The sequence below is a fragment of the Dama dama genome, chromosome 24, assembly GCF_033118175.1.
Source record: "Dama dama isolate Ldn47 chromosome 24, ASM3311817v1, whole genome shotgun sequence".
NCBI lineage: Eukaryota > Metazoa > Chordata > Mammalia > Artiodactyla > Cervidae > Dama > Dama dama.
The window spans coordinates 48896184-48923120 of NC_083704.1; the positions used below are offsets into that span (position 1 = coordinate 48896184).

Below are 26937 nucleotides of genomic sequence, written 5' to 3' on the forward strand. Positions count from 1 at the left end.
CCCTATTGCTTTTTAAGGTAATAGAACCTCAGTGGCTCGGGGAAGAATGATTACTTTCGGTTACCATAATAATGGCTACTGTGGATTGAGGGCTCATTCATTGATTTGTGAAATATTTATTGAGCATCTACTATGTGATAGGTACTGAAGGTGTATGGATGAACCATAGATAGTTCCTCACTTGGAGCTTACACTGTAGTTAGGGGTTGTGAATAAGTTTTCTCTGTTCTATGAAGGATACCAGTTATGAGCATTTACTATGTGGTAGGTGCTTTATATTCCTCATCTCATAGTGCCTATAATGGTAGGTATATTATCAGCATTTTATAGGTGAGGAAACTGAGACTCCAAGAATTTGATAACCTATGAAGGCAAGAGTTTTTGCCTTTTGCTTGGAAGGCAAAGTAATGTCTCTGCTTTTTAATATGCTATCTAGGTTGGTCATAACTTTCCTTCCAAGGAGTAAGCATCTTTTAATTTCATGGCTGAAATCACCATCTGCAGTGATTTTGGAGCCCAAAAAAATAAAGTCTAACACTACTTCCACTGTTTCCCCATCTATTTGCCATGAAGTGATGGGACCAGATGCCATGATCTTAGTTTTCTGAATGTTGAGCTTTAAGCCAACTTTTTCTCTCTCCTCTTTCACTTTCATCAAGAGCCTTTTTAGTCTAGTGAAGGCTATGGTTTTTCCAGTGGTCATGTATGGATGTGAGAGTTGGACTGTGAAGAGAGCTGAGTGCCGAAAAATTGATGCTTTTGAACTGTGGTGTTGGAGAAGACTCTTGAGAGTCCCTTGGATTGCAAGGAGATCCAACCAGTCCATCCTAAGGGAGATCAGTCCTGGGTGTTCATTGGAAGGACTGATACTGAAGCTGAAACTCCAATACTTTGGCCACCTCATGCGAAGAGTTGACTCATTGGAAAAGACCCTGATGCTGGGAAGGATTGGGGGCAGGAGGAGAAGGGGACGACAGAGGATGAGATGGCTAGACGGCATCACTGACTCGATGGACATGAGTTTGAGTAAACTCTGGGAGTTTGTGATAGACAGGGAGGCCTGGCGTGCTGCGATTCATGAGGTCACAAAGAGTCGGACATGACTGAGCGGCTGAACTGAACTGAATTGAACTGGAAGGCAAAGTGTTTATGTGCACTTTAACCCCCAGTGCTTAGAAGAATCTTTGACACATTGTAGTTGCTAAATAATTATTTGTTGATTAAATAAATGATCAGAGGAACTTGCTTAAAGTTCATGCCATGGGAAAGCCAGAACTTGAACCCACATCTGCCTGACTCTCAGGCTGTTGAATTATCATTGGGTGTAGTAGGAAAGTGTTTTCACATGGTAACAACAGAAGCAACCACTGAGCCCTACCAATGTCAATGCAAAAGGCACCAGCAAGAGCCAGATTGTCTCTTTTTTATGGCTAGGGCCAAGTTCTCTGCATGAATCGCTACTCACTCTGTCTCAACTGGGGAAATTCGAGGCCACTCTCTCACTGACTTAATTGCTGGTGTAATTGGTCACCCGTCTCTTGGGCCAGTTCAACTTCTGCTCTAGCTGGATTTCCTTAGCACTTGACTGGCCCTGTTTCCCAGGACGGTGCCTCAAGTTCTGCTTTTAACATCTTGCACATCCCTTCTCCACTTTCATTTTTCAGATGTGTTGCTTTGAAGTTCCAGGAAATCTGTAGTTGCTGGCATCTAGTGGGCACTCAACAAAATTAAAAGAGAGAGAGAGAGAGAAGAAAAGAAAGGCAGCCAGCACTTTTAGGAAGGAACTAAGTGATGACTTTTTCCTGGAAGTTAATGGTTAGGTTGCAGCTCCAGCAGATGGGGAGGATGGGTTGGGTTGCTAGGTATATCTGGGGTAGGTACACCTGTCGATGAAAGTCCAGTGGCAACATTCATAGATGCCTTATACCAGAAGCTCTCTCTGGGGTAGGTACACCTGTAGATGGGAGGCCAGTGGCAACATTGATAGATACCTTATACCAGCAGCTCTCTCTGGGGTAGGTATACCTATAGATGGAAGGTCAGTGGCAATGTTCATAGATGCCTTATCCCAGCTTTCTCTAGGCTAAGTACACCTATAGATAGAAGGCCAGTGGCAATGTTCACTGATGCCTTATACCAGATTTCTCTGGGCTAAGTATACCTATAGATGAAAGGCCAGTGGCAATGTTCACAGATGCCTTATCCTAGCTTTCTCTGGGCTAAGTATACCTATAGATGAAAGGCCAGTGGCAATGTTTATAGATGCTTTATACCAGCAGTTTTACTTGGCTGTGTTTTCTTCAGATTCTATATTTTGCTCTCTTACTTCTCCTGTGTATGTGCAGTGTGTGCACGCACATCTGTGTATGCATGGGAGTCTAATAACATTCCATCTTTCTTCCTGCCTTGCAGCTATCCACCCCTAAAGGTAGTTGTCATTCTGTGATTTGAGAATATGAATGAATCAGAGGCAGCAAAGTGCCTTCCCCTCTAAGTGTATTAAGAACACACTATTAATTCAAGGCAACTTCTTAGTGGTTTAGAAGACAAGAGCTTGAATGGGAATTGAGCAGTGTGTTCTTTAAGAATACACTCAGATCCTTCTGCAAACTGTGAGAGGCTTCCCCTTAAAACAGTATGGCTAATTATAGCAAGAAAGGGCAGGGTTTTATGTAAGGAATTATACCAACTTGTGCTCAGTAGTTACTAGTTCTATGTAGCAGATTTCTCTAAAACAAGGTGAGTGTGAAGGATGGGAAGTACATCCTCTGTGGGCCCAGGGTGATTGAAAGTAGGGCCCCAAGGTGATTTGGAGTCTGGGGGCTGCTCTAAGGGTGGAGAATAACACTCTAAAGGTGGAAGGCTGAGTGGTTCTGCAAGATGTGAGATTGGGCTGATATCTAGTTATATTCTTGGTCAAACTGGTGTAGATGCCAAACTCCTACCACGATGGCTTTCTTGTTCCTGTTTTAAGGCACATTAGCCATTCTGCCTTCCTGCCAGCTGGCTCCAAGCCAACTGCCATCCCTGGAGAAGCAAGGCTCTGGTTAAAAGGGCAGGATCCTAGTGGAACAGTGTTGTTGATCCTTTCCCATGTTTAGCTCTCAGCAGAGGGCTTTAGATGTGTTTTCTTTCCTCCTGATGTTTGTTTTTTGAATTTTGAATTTTACCCTTTTGGGTGAAATTCCCAAATTCCCTCTAACTCTCCCCCACCCCATTTTGATTCTCTAGCCATCTTGTGTCTGAAACTTCTCCATGGGGGGATGCAGGAGGTTGGGTAGCAAATGTGGTGAAAGCTTGGCCTTCTTAGAAGCTCATTGAAATAGACCCTGTTAGATGCTGGGTGAATACAAAAGCCCCTGAGTTTCAGTAACTGCTGTTCATCAGGCTCGCAAGCATGGAGCAGTTAGTAGGGGTGTGTCAGGAAAATTCTTTCCTTTCTTGTTAAGTCTGAGAAAGAACTATCTTCATACACAGACTTTGAATACATTGACAGGACATCCTTAAAATCAGCAATGTGAATAGTTACTTAGAATAACTTCAGAGCAGGTTCTTTTGGATATAGAGATGTAAGCCCTGACCTGTGAGTCAAGAGACCTAAATTCTATTCCTGGCTTTACCACTAGCTTTCTACTTATTTTTCTGTTTCTTGATATATATCAGAATCATCTGGCCCTTCTCCAGGTCTAGAATTTTTTTTTTTTTTTTTACAGCAGATTTTTATGCAAAGGATCAACTAAGTAACTGTGATTTTATTAATGATTCTATCCTGCAAAACAAAAATGGCCAGTATGCTTTCATGATGGACTTTAATAAGAATTAAGCCATTATATTATATATTCACTCTGTCTGTGTGTCCTTGCTTCTTGCCAGCTCTCTGCTGGCACAGGGGATACAGCTGTACAGAGCAGGTGATTTTGAGGGGCTCAAGGATTATAGCCTTTAGTGGAGCACTAAGCGAGTAAGCAGGCTACTGGAGTGCGAGCTCTTATGGGGGAATACCCAGGCTGTCTTCCTCCAGGAGAACTGAGGAGATTGATGGATGAATGATGGACGGAGGCATCTAGAAGAAGGTTAACCCCCGAGGTGAGACAGAACAGCAAGTGGAATTAACTGGTGTGGACTTGGGTTTTGATGGTACAGTAACAGAGGAAAGAGTCCAGATCCAAAGATAAACAAGAGAATGGAAGTCTGGGGGCTTGGGGATATTAAAGTAGACCTGTGGAGCTGGAAATTAGCTTGGCTTGGGGTAGCGGCTGGTGAGAGAGGCCAGGAAGAGTAACAAGCATGAAGGAGCTGTGATCTACTAAAGGAGATAAAGTTCAAGCTTAACCATCAAAGGGTTTCAGTAGAGGACTGACACAATCAGAGATGCTGAATTCTCTTTATTCTTCTTTCATCCGCTTCCATGGCAATAACTACCTGCTTCTGGTATTGGTGGGAGTATGGAATTTGACACTGGGTATTAGCAGGATGACCTGGAAAACAATGAAAAGATTATGAATATGGTCCTGGGAATCCTAGCAGTGTCCATTCTGATTTCATTGACCAAACACACTTTCTGCAGCCTTAATGACTTTAAAAGACCATTTTCCAGGTGAAGATGCTCCTGATAAAAGATCCATAGTGGGATTCCATACTGCTTGTTGTTTTTGAGCATCTCTGTGGATGTTGTATGGGACCAGGTTCTTTTCAGTGAGTTTTGAGCAGAGCACAGAGTATAGATCTTGTTGTAAAATGTTTGCAGTTAATGGGTACAATTAAATGGAATTTGTTAGACCAATCAAGAGAAATAGTTGAAGTAACTCAGTGTACGGCTTCTGAAAGTGGTGTGAGAAAGCTCATGAGTGAAAATGGTTTGATTATTCTGTGAGATGTGCAAGACTGAGAGTTATGCGCTGAAATTGTTTTTGGTGTGCCATATATCTCTGCGGCCTATGACTTTACTTCTGTATGATTTTTGTACTCTAGATGGTAGCATAATAAACTGCCTTTCATATATTAATCTTGACTTCTGTGCTTCAGCTTGTAAATCAACATTTGAGCTGCTATATCATGGCCTTACCTGCTAAAAAATCAAAAAGTTTGTTCAGGTAAAAACCCTTGGTCAACCCAATATTTCAACAACATCACCATGTTTGCATAGCAGAGTGTAATCATTTGAGTGTTTCTTTAATCTTCCCATTATTTTATAAAAGTAAGTGGAAATGGAAAAATAGACAGTAATAAGGTGAGAAATATGAGCCTCATAAACATAATGTAATTGAGGCAAAGTTAGACACTATTAAAAATGCCCAATATAGATGGTGTGTACTCAGTCAGATGCTGTGGACTTATGGTGACCAACTCGTTATAGTTGTGAGGGATAAGAAAGAAGATACAGGCTATGGACATGGGGAATTTTGGAAAAAAACTACGTGAATAATGATAAAGATCAAGATGTAACTTGGGATTTTGTCACTTATTGGTTTTGGAGAACAGAGCTTCCCTTTTTAACATAACTGTTGTCAACTTTTGTTTGTTCAGCTTTAAAATACATATATATTAAGAAAAGTATTTTCTGCAAAAGTGAGAGACAGAAATTGAACTCCCCAGTCTTATGTAGAAAAGTCCACCAGAGTCGCTAGTGTATTCCTTTGGTTTGCTTAGAGGCATTGTTGGTCATAGTGTTTAAAAAAATTCACTGTATTTTGGCAAACCAGTAAAGATAAACCAAAGAAAATGCAATGGACCTAGCAAAGGATATACCTCGGTGGATTTTCATGATTCCATGGTACACCGTGGAACAGAAAAAGGCTAAATACATTTTAGTCCTCATCATATGCCTTAGTGATGCCAAGATGGTATATTTGTAGCCAAAGAGAAAGATGGGTAAGAATTAAGGTTTGTATACAATTAAACCCACAGACCTCTGATTCCCCTGGTCAGGAGGGTATGATGATGATCTGTCTGCCTTGGAAGAGCTGACTGATATTTGGGAGCTTGTTTAATTTCCCTCGTGGGCTCTGCCCACTTCTAAGCAAAGAATTGTGTTGGGTGCAAAATTCCATTTCCTTTTCATGCTTCTTGTGGTTAAATGATGAATGTGAAATCATGGGAGGTGTTAAGCAGATAGAAGAGGGGAAAGAATAACTCTTGGATTTCTAGTCTCTTCCTGAAACTGAGAGAGACAGTTTATCAAAATGGCAGATAACTATTGGGCCAGAAGTTCAAAAACCCATCTTGAGTACCTTCTATGTGTCAGACATTGTGCTAATCAAGAATTATCTCTTTTAATCTTGGCAGTACTTCCACGATCCAAGTATTATTTCTCAAAATGAGGAAATTAGCACTTAGAGAAGTTAAGAAACTTGCCTGTGTGTCTTAGTTTAGCTTCTCCCAGAAAGAGAGAAGCTTTCTAGAATACTTATCTTGGTGTTCTAGTACAAGTAATTGTTTGGTACACACAGGGAATACCAGTAGGTGAACATGGATATAATAAGATAGGGAGGAGAAGGCAGCCGATAGCTGGGACGTTATTCATTAAGTTACTACAGTGACGACTGGAGTTTAACCTTACAAGGAAACTCTGAAGAATACTGTAAAACACTTGCCTCCATATGATCTCATGTGAGGGTTGAGGAAACAAGGGTGTATAACCACCAACTTCTGACAGTTGTTTTTTCTTTCCTTTTAGAGAATTTATTATTATTATTATATTTTATTGTGGTAAAATACACATAATGTTTACCATTTAAACCATCTTTAAGGGTCCAGTTCTCTCATATTAAGTACATTCACAGTATTGTGTAATTATAACCACTCTCTATCTCCAGAATTTTTTTTATCATCGCAAACTGAAACTCTGTGCCCATTAAACAATGACTCCCCGTTGCCTCCTGCCCCTAGCCCTTGGCAACTGCTATTCTACTGTCTGCCTGTATGAATTTGATTATTCTAGTTACCTTCTATAAGTAGAATCATACAATATTTGTCTTTTTGTGTCTGGCTTACATCTCTTAGCATAATGTTTTCAAGACTCATCCATGCTGTGGCATGTATTGAAGTTTCCTTTCTTTTTAAGGATAAATGATAGTCCATTGTATTTATAGACCATATTTTGTTTACCTGTCGATGGACATTTGGTTTGTTTCTACATTTTTGCTATTATGAGTAATGTATCTATGAACATTAGGGTATAGATATTTGTCAGTTTTTTTAAAAAATAATTTTATTTATTTATTTCTGGCTCTGCTGGTTCTTCGCTCCTGTGCAGTTCTTTCTCTAGATTTGACAAGTGGGGGCTACTCTCTAGCTGCGATGTGCAGGCTTCTCTTTGCAGTGGCTTCTCTTGTTGCAGAGCACAGGCTCTAGGGCACTCAGGCTTCAGTAGTTGCGGCTCCCAGGCTCTCGAGTACCGGCTCAATAGTTACGGAACATGGACTTAGTTGCTCTGCAGCATGTGGGATCGTCCTGGATTAGGGATTGAGCCCATGTCTCCTGCATTGGCAGGCAGATTCTTTACCACTGAGCAACTAGGGAAGCCCCTGTCAATTGTTTTTAAGAGTGGTTAATTGCTTGGCGCTTACATCCCACCTCTTGCAAAAGTAGAATAGTTTTCCAGGGTTCAAAAGAGTCCCTCAGCAGAGATGCTGATATTGGCTGTGTGAAGTCCTTTGGGGCACCCTAAAATGTTCAAGTCAGAGGGATGTTAGTGGGGCACTTAAGAGCATTTGTTATAAGGTCTTTACCCAAGTAAGTAGAAAAGCTAGAATTTGAACTCTGGACTCTTGACTCAAAGCCCGTGCTTTTAACTGCTCTACGCTGAGTGCTGTTATAGGTGTAACAGTACTGAGATTTGAAGATGAATGAGATGTGGTTATTGCCTTCAAGCACCTATCAGAGTTGAATCATCTGTTTTGCAAAATGCTGCAGGGAAGACAGTGGCATCATATGGAGCAATTTCGAACTCACAGATCCATTGTAATTGGGATCACAGGTAGCAGATGTATGGGTCCCCTTTCTCCTGACATCTAGTGGGGATGCATTCCTGGGCCAGGCATGACTGGACTCTTCATGGGGCTCTGCTTCGGGACAGGCGCTCACACATGTTGTTGACTGCTGGAGTCATGAGTTTCCTCCCATGCCCATTGATGCAACTACATTACCTCAGCAGGATTTATCCTCCTTTGAGCCTTTCTGATAATTATCTTCATCTTGATGTCCAAGCATGAGGAGCTCCTATTTGTTAGGGAAGAAATCAAGGCCCCAAAATGATAAAGAGAATACGTTTAGAGGCAGTTACAATGGTTGATTCTGTGTATCTGTCTGAAAAAAGCATCATTTACAAATGCTTTGCATTTATCTAGAGATCTAACATGAGACATTTTGTCCCTGAAAAGATGACATTAGATCAGTACTGTGGCAAAAGGAGGAAAGAAATGAGAGATCAATCAGTGAGGAAATGCTATTCTGTATTTTAACCTAAATATTAAATATTTTGTTTGAGTACTGCATTTGTGGGAGCTGGGTGTATTAGTCAGATATTGTCAAGTTACACTGAGATAGCAACTCCGCAACACAGTGGCTTACTTCTGTCTCTTGGGTACTGCATGGTTCTACCCCCCATTGTCTTTATTCTGGGGCTCAAGCTGAAGGCGTGGTCCCTTCCTTAGAGGAGCTGTTCTCATGGTTCAGTTCAGTCGCTCAGTCATGTCTGACTCTTTGTGACCCCGTGGACTGCAGCACGCCAGGCTTCCCTGTCCATCACCAGCTCCCAGAGCTTACTCAAACTCATGTCCATCGAGTTGGTGATGCCACCCAACCATCTTATCCTCTGTTGTCCCCTTCACCTCCCGCCTTCAATCTTTCCCAGCATCAGGGTCTTTCCCAGTGAGTCAGTTCTTCGCATTAGGTGGCCAAAGAATTGGAGTTTCAGCTTCAGCATCAGTCCTTCCAATGAATATTTAGGACTGATTTCCTTTAGGATGGACTGGTTGGATCTTCTTTCAGTCCAAGGGACCCTCAAGAGTCTTCTCCAACACCACAGTTCAAAATCATCAATTCTTCGGTGCTCAGCTTTCTTCACAGTTCAGCTTCTCAGCCTTTTGGCTAATACCAAGTGTGTTCTCATGGTAGAGAAGAAAAAAACAATGGTTTACTTACAAGATGGCTCTTATAGCTTCTATGTGGATGTGGCATGTGTTATTTCAGCTCACATTACATTCTACAGAACCAGTCACATGGCCAGGCCTTGTGTCAGTAGGGTAGGAAAGATTCCCCCCCAAAGGGAGGGAGAGACTCTAGAGATGAACTGACTAGAGAGGGACAGTGACTGCTTTGAACAAATGAGGCATTTTGCTGCACTGGCTAAAATTTTATCTCACGTGCAAATTGCTTAGTAGCATTTTAAACCATCTAATCTTTTTAGATCCCTTGCAACATATTTAATATTGCTTTTCTTCTTTTACTCATAAGGAAGAAACATACTGTGCATAATGGTCTAGTTCTCTTCCCCGGATCCATGTAAAACCACCTATGTAGCCAGTATTATTTTTCTTAATTATTGAAGCAATTGTTATTGTCTTTTCAAGAACTGATCATAGAGATTGAAGGGAACATTGAGACTCAGAATCTGAATGCTGTTTATAGTCATTTGTGAAATGAATAGAGAACAAAGGACTAATTATTGACAACATGATGATCATCCTTTAAGAAATCAATACAATGTGTCTGTAGTTAATATTGACGATGATGAGGGTTGTTGTACTAATATTTATCAAGTCTCAGGCACTGAGCACTTACACTTTCTCTGATGTAGTCATGACTCACTTTCTTTTTGTGAAGTAGCTCTTGTTACTCCTGAGGTCATTGTTACTTACTGAGGTACTTACTAGGGCTCAGAGAGGTTTGTTAACTAACTCAAGGTTAAAGAGATGATAGTGTGAGTTTCAGGACTCAAGCCTGGTGTATGTTTAATCACTTAACCAAGGTTTCTCAAAGTTAGATGAGATCCCTTTTAAAGAAAGTCATTTCTTGTAGAACTCCAGGGTTGACTTAAGTTATTGTTATTGTAATGACACCTTTAATGGTATAAGCATAAAACTGGTAAGGTTTTTTTTCTAAGCTCCTACATCTTTATAAAACTTAAATCAATTTAGAAATTAAGTACACTTCATGTTGCTAATTCAAATTAACAACATTAATTTAACCACATTAACTAAATTGCTACTTATAACTGGAATATGATGCCAACTATTCTGGGCGGGCTCCTTGGCAGTCATTTGGTCTACCCTGCTGTGTGCTGAGTGATGACTCAATTCTCCCACCATATTCACAATATCCAACTTGTGTGAAACTTTGCTTCATGCTGAGGAACTTGACATCCCTTACCTTTCACTGGGTAAGGACACATCATTTGGATTTACAAGTCCATCTTCTTTCTTTCCTTTTGACCCATGGTGATTCCTTAGGGTATAACTTGTTGCTCAAATACAATGGGCATGGCTGCTGTGATGATCAAGAATATCCTTCCATTATTGGTTTTTAGATTATTGAAATAAAAACAGCCTTAAGTTCTCAGGAGATTTGTAAATTCTTTAATATATACAACTATGGATCTGCTCCCTCCTTCTTAGTTTTTGCTCAGGTTAAAAACTGGATTTTCTCTCGCTGGTACTATCCTGTCTTTCTTTTATAGGACTTTCTCCATATGAGACCACACCCTGTCACTACCTGAAAGGTTCTCTCATCTATTTCCAATGCTCACAGTGCCTGGCAGCCTTTCATAGTAACTGGAGTTTCTTATGTAAACCTGAATAAAGGGGCTATGGTTCCCTTTTGAAATGGAGGAATTTGAGTTTCCTGAAGATCAGAAATCATATTACAGATTTGCTCTTGAAATATCTGTTGAATAGATTTAAACTATGCTCTGTAATTTCCCTTTTAATCTATTTTGTTAGATAAGTCTATGCTTGTCTAGGCACTAAGAGTTTTAACTTGATGACTTAATGCAGTTACTGACTTATTCATTACAATTTCACTTTTTAGAGTGGTTACTGAATACTATTAAACACTCTGAACTTGGGCCTGCTGAATCATCATGTGACTCCTCTATGATGATCAGTCATATTTTTCAGAGACCCCAGAGTTAGCATATAACATTTTTTCTGTATCTTTTTTCCAGAATACATAGATGAATGCTTGTCTCATCTGCCCATTTAAGTCGTTTCCCATCCCTTGCTATTGATTGTGGATTTTTTTTTGAATAGTTTACAATCTTTGCTAAAAATGTTCCTTGTGTGTGTGATTATGTGTATATTCTTTTCTAGTAAAAGGCTAATTAGACATAATCCTTACATGTTGATTTTAAATGTAGAAAATCTTTGTGTGATTGGATGTTTAGGGGCAAAGAGGTAGAGTTCTTATTCGTCTACCTTTCTGTCATTTTCTCTGAAACATCTGTTAGTTGACAGATTGAGGATTTTTTTTAGTGTAAGACCCAATAATTCCTGAAACATTTTTTTTTTTTTTGGTAAGTACACTATAGCTAGAGCTTTGCCAATTGACATTTTACGTTTGCAGATTAAAGGAAATGCACAGATGTTTTAAAAATGAAGCTAAAAACCTTCTTTATCTCTTCAGTGCAACCAACTTAATTTGTTACATTTATGAAACTTTATGAAGCAATGAATAATGTTGTTATAATCAGCATATTATATTAACCATAATTATGTTCTTAAAATTTGATTTCACATCTCAAATTATTTTACTTTTACTGATTGTTGCTTGGGACTTTGCTGTATTTTAAACTTGTGGATCTAGCTGTGTAGTACCTAGTGGTCTGTTTCTGTAACAAAAGTTTTTAGGTGCTCCAGATTTTAAATTTAATCCCTTAGAAGAGATTGATAATGTTTGAAATTAAAAGAAAACTGGTCCATAGAAAGTACAATTAATTAATACTTGGTATACAGAGTCCTCACCTTATAGTATAGAATTTAGTCAGCCTTTCACTTCAGCACCTTATGGTAAAATATAGCCAAGGCAGCTGAACATGTAATCATGCTAAATCTGCACATGGAAAATAGCAATTATAAAATGAGTTTGGGGGAACTAAAGGAGAGAGTCGTGATATGTGGATGAGAGTGTCTGAGTTGCAGAGAGCTTCTTGGAAATGATGAGAAAGTATTTTTGAAAATCTCTGCTACATCAAGCTAGGCTTTTTGTCCCCCCCAATTCATGTCATTGTGGTAAAGAGGAAATGGCTTATTATTCAGTTCAGTCACTCAGTTGTGTCCAACTTTTTGTGACCCCATGGACTGCGGTATGCCAGGCTTCCCTGTCCATCACCAACTCCTGGAGCTTGCTCAAACTCACGTCCATTGAGTTGGTGATGCCATCCAACCATCTCCTCCTCTGTCGTCCCCTTCACCTCCTGCCTTCAATCTTTCCCAGCATCAGGGTCTTTTCCAAGGTGTTTCAGTTTTCAAGACTGATTTCCTTTAGGATTGACTGGTTTGATCTCCTTGCAGTCCAAGGGACTCTCAAGAGTCTTCTCCAACATCACAGGTCAAAAGCATCCATTCTTCAGTGCTCAGCTTTCTTTATAGTCCAACTCTTACATCCGTACATGGCTACTGGAAAAACCATAGCTTTGATTAGACGGACCTTTGTCGGCAACCCCATGAACAGTATGAAAAGGCTTATTATTAGGACTTTCAATACCTATATATATGTGTGTATGTATATAGATATATATATATGTTGTATATATATATGTGAAGGTGTTGTAGCCTTCACATAATGGGAACATGTCTGTTTTTCTTTCCAGTTTTAAAAAATGTTTGATGTCTTAAGCATTTTTGAATAGAGAGTCAAGTTTGACTCTGGAATGTCTAACCAGGCAAGCTTAGTGGACTGAGATAATTCTAAGACAACTTTCAGGTTCAAAACCACTGTGCCCTGTTCTGGTAGCCTTGGGTTGATCAAAGTTAGCTTTTATTGAGTATTAGCTCTGTGCGGGACGTTATACTAATTACTTTTCTTCTATCATCTTAATTTTTCCCAAATCACTATGGACAATACTGTTATTATACTCATTTTACAGATAAGAAAAATAAAGATTGGCAGACTAAAGTAATTTACTTAAAGCTGCACATTAAAAAATTAGAGAGAAAAAAAAAAAAGAAAAAAAAAATTAGAGATAGGATTCCCCACGGGTCTAATTTTGAGGTCCTCTCTTTCCTTTTTTAAAACACTATGTCTCACCTCTCTGGCTACAATTACAAAATTATTGCATTAAATGCCATGGAAGTGATTTCAATCATATGATGAGAGCTCATAATATATATTCTTTCAAATATTCAAAAACTGTTTTATATATCTTCTGTGTACCCTTAGCTCTGGCCAGGAAGAGCACCTGTGGAGGACCTGAGGCTTTAGAGGGCCCCCTGTGGCCCTCATCTTCCTGCATGTTCCCCATGGGAGAGGGGTTTGTAGGGCCACATGGAGGTTCCCACCTGGAACCTCTGCCTGGCATTTCAGAGTCAACTCTGGGTACATACAGGCCTGGGACCTCCGCTGCTTAAGTGACCCTGAGTGGTCTTCCAAGGTCCGCTTGGATTTCTTTGCCAAAGTCTTTCCTTCTGAGGACAAACCACTACCATTGTGTACACTGAAAGGCCTAGAGTTGCTGCTGTTGTTGTTCAGTCCCTAAGTCATGTCTGACGCTTTGTGATCCCGTGCCAGCAGCATGTGAGGTTTCCCTGTCCTTCACCATCTCCTGGAGCTTGCTCAAACTCACGTCCATCAAGTCGGTGATACCATCCAACCATCTCATCCTCTGTCATCCCCTTCTCCTGTTGCCTTCAGTCTTTCCCAGCATCAAGGTCTTTTCTATGAGTCAGTTCTTCACATCAGGTGGCCAAAGTATTGGAGCTTCAGCTTCAGCATCAGTCCTTCCAGTGCATACTCAGGATTGGTTTTCTTGAGGATTGACTGGTTTGATCTCCTTCCTGTCCAAGGGACTCTCAAGAGTCTTCTCTAGCACCAGTTTGAAAGCATCAATTCTTCAGTACTCAGTCTTCTTTATAGTCCAACTCTTACATCTGTACATGAGTACTGGACAAACCATAGCTGAGGGGTACCTATCTGTGAAAGTATAGACCACGTGTCAGGAAACTACTGCCTGTGGGTTAAGTGTACCTAACACATGTTTTTATAAATAAAGTTTTGTTCAAACACACCTACACTCATTTGATCACAAATTGTCTGTGACTGCTTTTGTGCTGAAATGGTAGAGTGGATAGTTGTGACAGAGAGCAAATGGCCCATAAAGCCTAAAATATTTACTAAATATTTACTATTACTTTTTAAGGAAAAGTTTGCTGGCCCCTGGTATAAACAGAGCTAGGTTAGTGTACAGTCTGTGAGCTAGAAGTGGGGCAAGAAGGCTGTTGGCTGGGGGAACACCTGCCTCTTGCCACTGTGTTTTTGCCAGAGCTCTGAAGAGTCAGGAATTTTAAGTTCAAAATTTAAGCCTCATCTTCTGTATCTTTATATTTGTCATGGTAAGAAGATAAAATTAATTTTATTTACTAGTTTTTTTATCTCAATTTATAACTGTAAAATATATAGACATATGGTACTTGGATTTCTGTTTGTACTCTTGCCCTGGGTCCCATAAATGTTATAAAATTTGTTAAGCCCTGGGGTACAGTGTAGGGGTTTAAAGTAGGAAGGTCGAGAGACTCCAACTTCCAAAGAGAGAGAGACTTCCAAAGAATCACACAAATTAATATGGAATTATAATGTAGGAAGTGCTTTAGGTCATATATGGATTACTCAGAAACCTTGCTTCAATTTTCATTTGTCCAGAGGAAACAAAAACTGCTAGAACCCACCCACCAGCTTAGCTGGAAGTTCTAGGTCTTTCCACTAGGGTTCCTCCCATCTCTCTCCATTTTTTCTCATCTCCCTGCTTGACCCCTACCCCAGGATTACACTGCCCTGAAGTGAGGGGGAAAAGGGTGTAAATCCAAGCCCAGAGATGTTTTGTCCCACACTTACGCCACATGATTGCACCTTTGTGCCACATGGTGTTGCTGGTGAGACTGGCCTTTCTCAGATGGAAGATGCTGTGGGTCCCTCTATGATAACCACTGTATGGTCCCATGAGGGAAGGCTGGTCCTATCTCCCCAGGCCAAGCAGATGATGCTGGTGCCCCACCCACGTCTCCTCAGCACTCATGGCCTGTATTGGGACTTGAGAGCTTTTTCTTGGTCTCCATGTAGCACAGACTGGGAGTGCCAGGGGAGCAGCCCTCTGCCTTTGAAGAAGTATACCCAAGAGGCAGGTTCTACACTGTCTCTTGGAGCTCTTTCAGCAGAATTGAACCAAGTTGTCTGTAGCAGAAACTTCCTTGAAAATGCCCCCTGTATTGGCTTCCTGCACTCCTTTGTCTTAGTACCAAACTCTCCCTTCAATACTCCCCGGGATTACCTTCTAAACGAACCACCCGCATCCCAATCCTTGTCTCATTGTCTGCTGTCGGGAACCCTGCTAGGAGACATGGGCCTCCTCCTGACTTATAGCCCCGCCTCATGGACAGTGCGGTGCCCCACTGCACAGACTCTGCTTGCCATGGCAGGACCTCAAGGAGCTTTCTGTCTCACCCACTTGCTTGTCCATACAAACTTCTCCATGGCTCCTGTGTCACTTGAGTCCCAGTCACCAACGTGGACTCTCTGTTATCTTGAAGTAATTTCTTTATTTTTGGAAACTCTAGTCTTATTTGTAACCATTTTTGTCTCCTCACAGAGATCTCACATATTCTGAATCCTGGGAATCATGACTTGGGTGTCACTGACTTTTGTCCCTGAAGGCTCCAGAATCTTTTGTACATATCCTCTTCTTAATGGCTTCTTATTTTGTAAACCAAGGATCTGAGGAGGTGTGGCCTTGGTTGGGTTACAAAAGGTTTTCTTATACCTTACCTAAGAGATCCAGGCTACTTGGTCACCCTATTTAGTTGAAGCAAGAGAGACACTCAGACAACCATTGCAGGCAAGATGAAGTCAGCTTCTCTTATTAAAAAAAAAATGTCTTTCATATCGTAAGAAAAAGCATTATACTTTGAGACAAGATAGCTGAGAGACCTGATTTGGATGGGATAGACCTTGTGGATGGGTATCCTGTTGTATGCTGTGATCGAAACAATGGAGAGGAATTAGCCCTGCAAAGAGGACAACATGCATGAAGGTTCTGAGACTGGAAGGGACTTGATGCATCTGAGCAACAGAAAGAAGACCCAGGCAGAGTCAGTGAAGGCAGTGGCAAGAGAGGATGCTGGAACAAGATCCTGCGTGGCCTCAGACCATGGAAAGGATTTTGGTCTTTGTCTAAAAAGCACTGGGAAGCTTTGAAGGGGTTTAAGTGAGTAAGGGAAGACATTTTGTGATTAGAATTATTCCTTAAAATAGTTTGGCTCATGTGTGAGAAATAGAATGGAGGAGTTTTAGGAAAGGGGAGATGCTTCAGGAGGGTATGGGAGAGCTTAGGCAGTCGTGTTGGTGCAACAGGGTGGTGATAATAGAAGTGGCAATAAGAAATAAAGAGATTGAGAGATATTTTAGAGGTAGAATTGATAGGCTTTGGTGATGAACTTGAAGTAGGTGATTAAAGAAGAGCAAATTTTTATCTAAGATCTTTTAAGTGAGTATAAGTGGTAAAATTTAAATGCCTGTAGGGGCAAACATGAAAAGAGGGAATCAGACTGTTAAAAGATAATAGGGAATGGAGGTGAACTGTGGCCAAGTAGAAGATTCATGTCCGTTCTTGAAGGGGCAGCTGCTGGTTGGTTCTGACCAGTTGTTGCCATGTAGGGAAGCAGGCCTGACATTGTCAGATTTTCAGATTTTTGAGAAGCCAGAGTCTGGTTTTAATGTGAAATGACCATTTCTGTTTATGTCGGCAACTAGATCAGAATTCTAAAGAGCTAAAGAACACTGTACTAGCCACATACCGCACATGTGCAGGTGGCATCTGGCTCCTGGGCAGCCACTTCCTCTAGAAAGGTTTTAGAATTAACCATAGTCTGTGACACAAAGTATTTTAAAAGTTAGGGTTGCCAAGAAGGAAAAAAAAAACAAAAAACGGATACTTTAATTTGGGATAAATCTTGGGAGATAGTGATGATCTCAGCTCACATGGTCTGTCAGCAGGGCTCAGGTGATGGGCTGAGGCTGAGATCTATGGAAATAAACTTAACCTAATTTAGAGCAGATAGCAGGAAGTGACTTTTTCTTAAAATAGACCATTCTAGACCATGATAGTCTGAGATACTTGAGTTAGACTGGAATCAAGGCTCTTTCCATCTTTTTCCCCCGAGCTTACAGTTCAAGAGTCCTTAAACCTTTTGAGAGTGAGTGGATGAGTGTTTATTTATGAATCCATATGTAATTGGAGAAAGAATTCGTATAGGTTCATAAAACCTGTACAGTTTTTTATTTTAGTGTTTGAAGCTTTAATGGAACCTACTTTTGGACTTCAGATTTTATTTATAAGGTGCTTTTAAAGTGAAAGGTGTGCAATTAATTTCTTCTTATTACATTCAGCAATATTTGTCTGTTTCTCTGCCCAGTTTGATCTAATTTATCCTTAAGATTGTACATCACAAATATATAAGAAAGCATGCATTTTTTTTTCTTTTTTTTTTTCTTCTACAGGGCGGGAAGGGAGGGGGCGAGAAAGCATGCATTTTTTAAAAATTAATTTTTATTGGAGTATAGTTGCTTTACATTGTTGTATTTGTTTCTCCTGTACAAGAAAGTGAATTAGCTGGACATACACATATGTCTCTTCCTTTTTGGATTTCCTTCCCATTTAGGTCACCACAGAGCACTGAGTGGAGTTCCCTGAGCTATACATTAGGTTCTCATTAGTTATCTATTTTATGCACAGTGTCAATAGGGTATATATGTTGATCCCAATCTGTGAATTTCCCCCCCTCCCGCTCCTTGATATCCATACATTTGTTCTCTACATCTGTGCCTCTATTAGTGTTTAGAAAGAAAGTGTTTTTGAGAATTTACAAGAAAGCTCAATGATTGGGCCTATCTTGGCTTCATAATAGTATTTAAAACAATAAGATCTTAACTGCTACCTCATTTTCTGTAATGTATTTATAGGTAGTTGGAAAAGCATAGAAATGGTTTTCTTGAAGTCAGTAAAGGGTAATAGGAGTCCTTGCATTATTGATTACTGAGTAACGTTGATCTTGCTGTTTCTCAGAGGTTCATTTTAGAGAACTGAAAAAAAAAAAAAAAAGGATAGATGAGAATTAGGAGACGACACCAAAAAAAACCCTGAGTGTCAAAACAAGTACCTAAAAATATATCAGGAGACTTAAACACATCTGGGCTGAGGGATTTGGAAATGACTCAGAATAGGAAGGAATCACAAGACTTAGGAGGACTTGACAACCATGGGAATTTGCCTTTGCTTTACCTTGTCAGTTCAGTTCAGTCGCTCAGTCGTGTCTGACTCTTTGTGACCCCAATGACTGCAACACGCCAGGCTTCTCTGTCCATCAGTAACTCCCGGAGCTTGCTCAAACTCATGTCCATTAAGTTGGCGATACCATCCAACCATCTTGTGTTCTGTAGTCTCCTTCTCCTCCTGCCTTCAATCTTTCCCAGCATCAGGGTCTTTCCCAAAGAGTCAGTTCTTCACATCAGGTGACCAAAGTATTGGAGTTTCAGTTTCAGCATCAGTCCTTCCAATGAATATTCAGGACTGATTTCCTTTAAGATTGACTGATTTGATCTCCTTGCAGTCCAAGGGACTCTCAAGAGTCTTCTTCAACACCACAGTTCAAAAACATCAATTCTCTGGTGCTCAGTTTTCTTTATAGTCCAACTCTCACATCCATACATGACTACTAGACAATCCATAGCTTTGACTAGATGGACCTTTGTTGGCAAAGTAATGTCTCTGCTTTTTAAAATGCTGTACAGGTTGGTCACAGCTTTTCTTCCAAGGAGCAAGCGTCTTTTAATTTCATGGCTGCAGTAACCATCTGCAGTGATTTTGGAGCCCAAGACAATAAAGTCTGTCACTGTTTGCATTGTTTCCCCATCTCTTTGCCATGAAGTGATGGGACCAGATGCCATGATCTTCATTTTTTGAATGTTGAGTTTTAAGTCAGTTTTTTCACTCTCCTCTTTCACGTTCATCAAGAGGCTCTATAGTTCCTCTTCGCTTTCTGCCATAAGGGTGGTGTCATCTGCATGTCTGAGGTTATTGATATTTCCCTCGGCAATCTTGTTTCCAGCTTGTGCTTCATCCAGCCCGGCATTTTCATGATGTATTCTGCATATAAGTTAAATAAGCAAGGTGACAATGTACAGCCTTGACGTACTCCTTTCCCATTTGGAACCAGTCCATTATTCGATGTCCGATTCTAACTGTTGCTTCTTGACCTGCATACAGATTTCTCAGGAGACAGATCAGGTAGTCTGGTATTCCCTTCTCCTGAAGAATTTTCCACAGTTTATTGTGATCCACACAGTCAAAGGCTTTGGCATAGCCAATAAAGCAGAAGTAGATGTTTTTCTGGAACTCTCTTGCTTTTGTGATGATCCATCGGATGCTGGCAATATAATCTCTGGTTCCTCTGCCTTTTCTAAATCCAGCTTGAACATCTGGAAGTTCTCGGTTCATGTACTATTGAAGCCTGGGGATGGTCTTAATCCCTCTCTCCTGTACAATGTCAGGAACCTGAACCTCCATCCATAGTTCATCAGGCACTCTGTCTATCAGATCTAGTCCCTTAAATCTATTTCTCACTTCCACTGTATAATCATAATGGATTTGATTTATGTCATACCTGAATGGTCTAGTGGTTTTCCCTACTTTCTTCAATTTAAGTCTGAATTTGGCAATAAGGAGTTCATGATCTGAGCCACAGTCAGCTCCCAGTCTTGTTTTTGCTGACTGTATAGAGTTTCTCCATCTTTGGCTGCAAAGAATATAATCAATCTGATTTCGGTATTGACCATCTGGTGATGTCCATGTGTAGCATCATCTCTTGTGTTGTTGGAAGAGGGTGTTTGCTATGACCAGCGCGTTCTCTTGGCAAAACTCTGTTAGCCTTTGACCTGCTTTGTTTTCACTCCAAGGCCAAATTTGCCTGTTACCCCGGGTGTTTCTTGACTTCCTACTTTTGCATTCCAGTCTCCTATGATGAAAAGGACATCCTTTTTTGGGTGTTAGTTCTAGAAGGTATTGTAGGTTTTCATAGAAGCATTCAACTTAAGCTTCTTCGGCATTAGTGGTTGGGGCATAGACTTGGATTACTGTGATATTGAATGGTTTGTCTTGGAAACAAACAGAGATCATTCTGTTGTTTTTGAGATTGCACCCAAGTACTGTGCTTCAGACTTTTTTGTTGACTGTGAGGGCTACTCCATTTCTTCTAAGGGATTCTTGCCCACAGTAGTAGATATAGTGGTCATCTGAATTAAATTCGCCCATTCCAGTACATTTTAGTTCACTGATTGCTAAAATGTCAATGTTTACTCTTGCCATCTCCTGTTTGACTACTTCGAATTTACCTTGTCAACTGGGCCTTTCTGTCATCTGTGAAATCTACACCGCTCTGTGTGCTTTGGAGTCAGTAGTGAAATGGTTCCAGGAAGCCATCCTGCTCTTTGTAAATTTGGTGGAAGAGACTAATTCCAAAATAAAGTATTGGGCCTAGGTTGCTAATTAAAATTTACTGTTAAGAAAGAGATGTATAGGGATAAAAAATATCATTCTGTTACCATTTAAATGTTCTCTGGAGTTCCTGTTTGGTTTGATGAGTTGTTTGGTATTATACAAAATGTTTCTTGTCTGTTGTGACCTTGACCTAAGAAACATCAACTGATTTCCTCACTTCTTACATGCACTCCCTGCTGATGACTGACTTGTGTTCTTTTTGAAATTCTCATTTCTTTGTTGTGTGAAAAATAAACACAGAATTATATTAATTTCTTGTGCTAGAGGGTTAAAACTCCAAACAGTCATTAGCTTGATCTTCTGTATTTCTCAAGAGGTCATTTCTGAGACTTTTGGGCCAGTTTCATGTCCACGCCCTTCAAGCAGTGCCTAATTCCTGTCACCATCTTCCCCTCAAACTTTGTTAGATCTGAGATGAAGAAAATGTTGAGAAGGTCTCCTCTAGAGTGTAAACTTCCCATAGACAGGAGCTGTGTCTGTTTCAATCACTGCTTTATCCTCAGCTTTCAAGAGTGGGAATTAAGCTGCTGCTTAAAATATAATTATTGCATGAATAAAGTGGAATGTTCAGTGAATTCAGGTATTTGGAAGGGAAAAGGGATTCTCTTGTCACATAAATTTGGTAATTTATTTATACTTTACATTCTCAATTTTTAAAATTTATTTAAAATTGTTTTGCCTGTACTGTGTGGCATGGGGGATCTTAGTTCTTTGACAAGGGGTTAAATGTGTACCCTCTACAGTGGAAGCAGGGAGCTGTAACCAGTTGTCTGGCAGGGAAGCCCCTCAGTTTTGAAATAGTCACAATACAGCTTGGTGTCCTAAAGTGTCTGAGACACCGTGGTGTACAATCAAAACCCCATTAAGCCTTGTTTATCTGAAGAGGCAAGTGCTGTTGAAGAGCATGGCTTAAAGCAGAGCTAGTGTAGCACATTAATGGTGCTTAATAAATACTTCTTAAGGTGTATTTACTGAGTATGTGGTGACCCTGAGTTGGGTAATTCAGAGACTTTTAGCAGCCTCAAGAGAAGATGGCTTCTGCTCTGTGTTGAGAATAAAGACTAGAGGCTGTGAAGGAAAAATATCCAAGGGTGAGAGCATCTGAGTGTAAATTGTGTTAACATTTCTGAAGGGAATTTTGATGTGGTATCAAGAGCCTTTAAATTTCAATCTTGTAATTTTACTTCTAGAACGTTACCCTAGGGGAGTAATAAGAGATGTAGGCAAAGCTTTCGCTATCAGAATACTGACTGAGATATTTTAAAATTTTAAAAAGAAATTACCTAAGTGTCCCAGTGAGCCAACTCATTGGAAAAGACCCTAATGCTGGGAAAGACTGAAGGTAAAAGGAGAAGGGGATGGCAGAGAATGAGATGATTAGATAGCATCACATACTCAATGGGCATGAATTTGAGCAAATTTTGGGAGATAGTGGAAGACAGGGGAGTTTGGCATGCTGCAGTCCATGGGGTTGCAGAGCCGGCCATGACTTAGTGACTGAATGACAACAACGTGTCCCAGCGTGTCTCATAATAGATGGTTAGGTGAGGAAATGATTGGATAGCCATTCAGGGAAAGGTCCGAGGTGGCTGTCTTACCCGTCCGGCCTCTTAGTGCTGGCTGTTGGCTGGGATACTTGTGCTCTCCTTCTCATGATCTCTCTCTCCATGTGGTATCTCATCTTCCTGGGCCTTTCTGTGTTGTTCCAGTAGGATAGCTTGAACCTTACAACTCTGCTTTTGAAGAGAGCAAAATCAGAAGCTGCTAGGCCCAGAGATGGAACAGTGTCACTTCTGCAGCATCTGAATACAATATGAATTTTATCTGAAATTATACAAATACAGACAATAGGAATTGGAAACAACATCATAAAGGTTGTCTATGAAGGACAAAATTGAGAGTGTTTTCATTTTCTTCTGTATACATATATGAATTTAAATTTCTTCTATAAATTTTTATTAGCTGTTTTAAAAATTAAGGCAACTAATCATTTATTGGGCCATTCAGGAAGTCTTGGCAAGTTTCAAAGGTTAGGAGGTATATATGTTATATTCTGTGATCCCAATGCCATAAAATCAAGACTACAAAGTTTTAGCCCAAAACATCTATCTATTTTGACATTTAAATGTATCCTGAATATTTCCTAGAATAGAAAAAATTTCAAAAGAAAAACAGCAAGCTGTTTACAGAAGGATTTTATGCATAAAACATCTAGCCAGTATGTGTAATCTTATATGCATTTGTCAGAAAACATGACTGAAGATAAATGAACATTTACTGCAAAATGGCAAATGTAACAAAAATAAACACATAGGAAATAGAAATTACTATTAAGGATAAAGAGATGATGAAATGGAAGACAAACTATAGTAAAATGTATCAGTAGAACATAGACAAGCATTTGTCATATTGTCATCAAGAGAAACAGAAAAATATATGCAACATTATGAATGTGATGGAGACATAATTTGAAGAGATTTTAAAGTTTTGAGGAAGAATTATATAGAACAATACTAGGAAGAATGAGGAGAAGGTAATGGCACCCCACTCCAGTATTCTCGCCTGGAAAATCCCATGGACGGAGGAGCCTGGTAGGCTGCAGTCCATGGGGTCGCTAAGAGCACAACTCAACGACTTCACTTTCACTTTTCACTTTCATGCATTGGAAAAGAAAATGGCAACCCACTCCAGTGTTCTTGCCTGGAGAATCCTAGGGATGGGGGAGCCTGGTGGGCTGCCGTCTATGGGGTCGCACAGAGTCGGACACGACTGAAGCGACTTAGCAGCAGCAGCAGCAGGAAGAATGAAAAAGTCTCAATACAACAGACTGTTCCTGAAGAAATATTTTAATGATCATTGACACAAAATAGGTAACAAATCTGAATAGATCAGTGAGCACAGTAAAAAGTGAAAAGATACCAACTAAGCTCATATAATTTTATGGGTGTGTTCTACCAAACATTTCAAGAATAGAGAAGTTTCATATTATGCTAACTGTTTGAGGCTATATGAAAAATGGAAAACTTCTCAATCCATTCTATGACACTAAACTGCTGATACTAAATGTAGAAAAAAAGCATTCAAATATTTAAATAAAGAAACATTAATTCAAACAAGTTAATATATCTGTGCATGTTATATGTTATGTGTGTGTTGTATGTGTTTCTAAAAGGAGGAAATCCACTTTTTGTTTGTTGGTGATTGCAATTCTCCGGAGCCTTGGCCAGCTGGGCTGGTAATGTTACTGAAGATTAAATCTGTGTGGGTGAAAATTTTACTGAATTTGGATTGGGACTTCAAATGTAGCTAAAGACCTTAGAAACGTCAGCCTCTAGACACAAGAGAAGATAGAGAAGGACAACTTAGATTTTATTACTTTTTCTTGGAAGATAATATCTGTAAGTGGTGGCTTAGCTAGGGCCTAAGTTCTAAGCATAGCAAAAATAACAATTAATTTAACTATTGGAACTACAGAAGGAAACATTATTTTCTTAAGTTGATAGTGACGATACTTACAAGAAAAGAAAGATCTCAATAGATAGCCTAACTTTATACCTCAGGGAACTGGAAAAAGCACAAACTAACCTCCAAGTTACTAGGAGGAGGAAAATAACAAAAGATCAGAGTTGAAATAAATAGAGACTAAAAAAAGACAATGGAAAATGTATTGTAGAAAATTGAGAACATGCAAATAAACGAAAGGAAGAAAATGAAAACCATTTGAATCCAATCACTGTTAACACTTTAATGTGTATTGTTCCAGTCTTCTCGGCAAGTTAGTGTGTATGCATATATACTTTAAAATGTGAATCGACCATAAATTTGTTTTTAGTCTGCTTACCCCCCACTACTAGTATGTCATGAGCATCTTTCTATCTCATTAAATATTCATGTACTGGTCACATTATTCTAACTTCTGTCTGTCTCTGTCTCATCATTTATGTAACTGAATTCCTATTGTTGGCCCTGTTGCTGCTGCTGCTGCTAAGTCGCTTCAGTCGTGTCCGACTCTGTGCGACCCCATAGATGGCAGCCCACCAGAGGTCTGTTGACTCACCTTTTTATAAAAACAACAGATTATTCATGCAAAAGGTTAAGATACAAAATGATTTTTGTTATGTTTTCAAGAAAAACAAAATTAAGCTTTGAGCAACATAGAGATTTGAAATTTAAGTTCACTAGTTAGAAACAGGTGTATAATTCTTTGGAGGGACTTTTTAGGGAAAGAAGAAGCCTGTGTGCAAAGTATTTCTTTATGCTATATGTGAGGACTCTCTTGGGCATAAATGACAGATACTCTGATTAGAATTGACTGTAGCAAAAAAGGAACTTTATTGGTGAATGTATCACTATCTGTTGCCTTAGTAATGTTCCAAACAACCAGCCACAAAACATCAGTGGCATACTAAGACATTTTTATGTTGTCTATGAGTGTATGGGGCCTTCTGGATCTCAGGTGGACTTGCTCATGCACCTGTGGTCAGCCACTGGTTGGCTAGGCAGCTCTGCTGATCTTGGCTGGGCTGCTCAAGTGTCTTGGGGTTGGTTGGCTATTGATTAGCAGAAAAACTTCCCTGATGGCTCAGACAGTAAAGCGTTTGCCTACAATGTGGGAGATCTGGGTTCAATCCCTGGGTCGGGAAGATCTCCTGGAGAAGGAAATGGCAACCTACTCCAGTACTCTTGCCTGGAAAATCCCATGGACGGAGGAGCCTGGTAGGCTACAGTCCATGGGATTGCAAAGAGTTGGACACGACTGAGCAACTTCACTCACTTACTCACAGGACATCTTGACTCTGTGTTTCTCATCTTTCAGCAGGCTAGAGTGGGCATGTTCTAATTTCTATGACAGAAGAAAATGAACAAGAGGGTAAACACATAAGTGCTATTGCAGGCTTCACATTTACTATCACCTTTTTGACCAAAGCAAGTCACATGACTGAACCCAGAGTCAGATTGGGAGGGCACAGCCAAGGACTCAGCTAGAGGAAGGGTGTAGAGTTGGGACCACTAACGTAGTCTGCCTGGCATGTGTAGCTGTAATGGCCTAGGGATAGAGGTAGCTTCAGTAACTGCTGGGTGCAGAGTACCGGATGATGTCAGCTGGTTTGATTTCACACTGTTCAAAGATTGGCTCTGCTTTCCTTTGCATTAGCTTCACTCTCAGGAAAGCACTTTCCACATGGTAGTACTCATAAACTCTATCTTGAAAGCAAATAATTCTAGCTGGAAAAGAGTTTATCTTTCCCAGTTATTCCAGCAAAAGTCATGATATGGACAGATTTTGAACCACTGTGGGTCACATGCCCATTCCTAAACCAGCTATCATGTCTGGGGGATGGAATGTGATGATCAGTCAGGTCTGGGTCGTGTTCTTACCACTGGCATCCTCCAGGATAGAGTAAAGAGAGTCAGCCTTACCTAAACCTAATGAATTGTGGGTAGAGATTTGGAAATAATTTCTCTGAGAAGAATGGAGAGTATTACCAGAAAGTGGGGGGGGATGGTGGGGAGTGGAGGGAGAATGAATGATATGCAGGTAAAATAAAAGATGACTTCTATAATGCTATCAGTGTACTTATCTCACTGAAACTACCAACAAAAACTATTTATTGACTATTATGTGCTAGGTATCAAACTGAGTGTTTTAAGAACATTATCTTACATATTTCTTACAGTACTGATTTAGGTAATTTTACCCACATTTTATGGATCAGAGAAAGGAAGCACATAGCAGATAGTTTGCCACAGTCACTCAGCTTGTCAGTGTTAGAGTGGATATTTGAACCTCAGTTGGCCTCTCTCCAAAACTCCGTGGTCCCCGTGTCTAAAAGCTGAAGAAAAAGAAAGCACACTAAACACACCCTAAGAGCAGGAACAGGAAGCCAAGATGCACCCACTAAGACCATTTGGGTCTTAACACTGGAGGATAATCACAATCTTGTAGCCCTGGCTACATAAATCTGCCCCAAGGTACTTGCATAACCATGAAGTGAAGTGTTAGTTGCTGAGTCATGTAGGACTCTTTGTGACCGCATGGACTGTAGCCCGCCAGGCTCCTCCATCTAAGGAATTCTCCAGGCAAAAATACTGGTGTGGGTAACCATTCCCTTCTCCAGGAGACCTCTCCAGGAGAGAGACGGGACTGTGATTTTCTCCAGTGAGAGCATTTAGGATTT

The 26937-nt window shown here is 40.2% G+C and overlaps 1 protein-coding gene across 1 annotated transcript in view; it reads left to right on the top strand.

Annotated features, from left to right (window-relative positions):
• ERC2 (ELKS/RAB6-interacting/CAST family member 2) overlaps nt 1-26937 on the top strand; it is a 988080-nt gene that overhangs the window by 8205 nt on the left and 952938 nt on the right. The window lies entirely within an intron of this gene.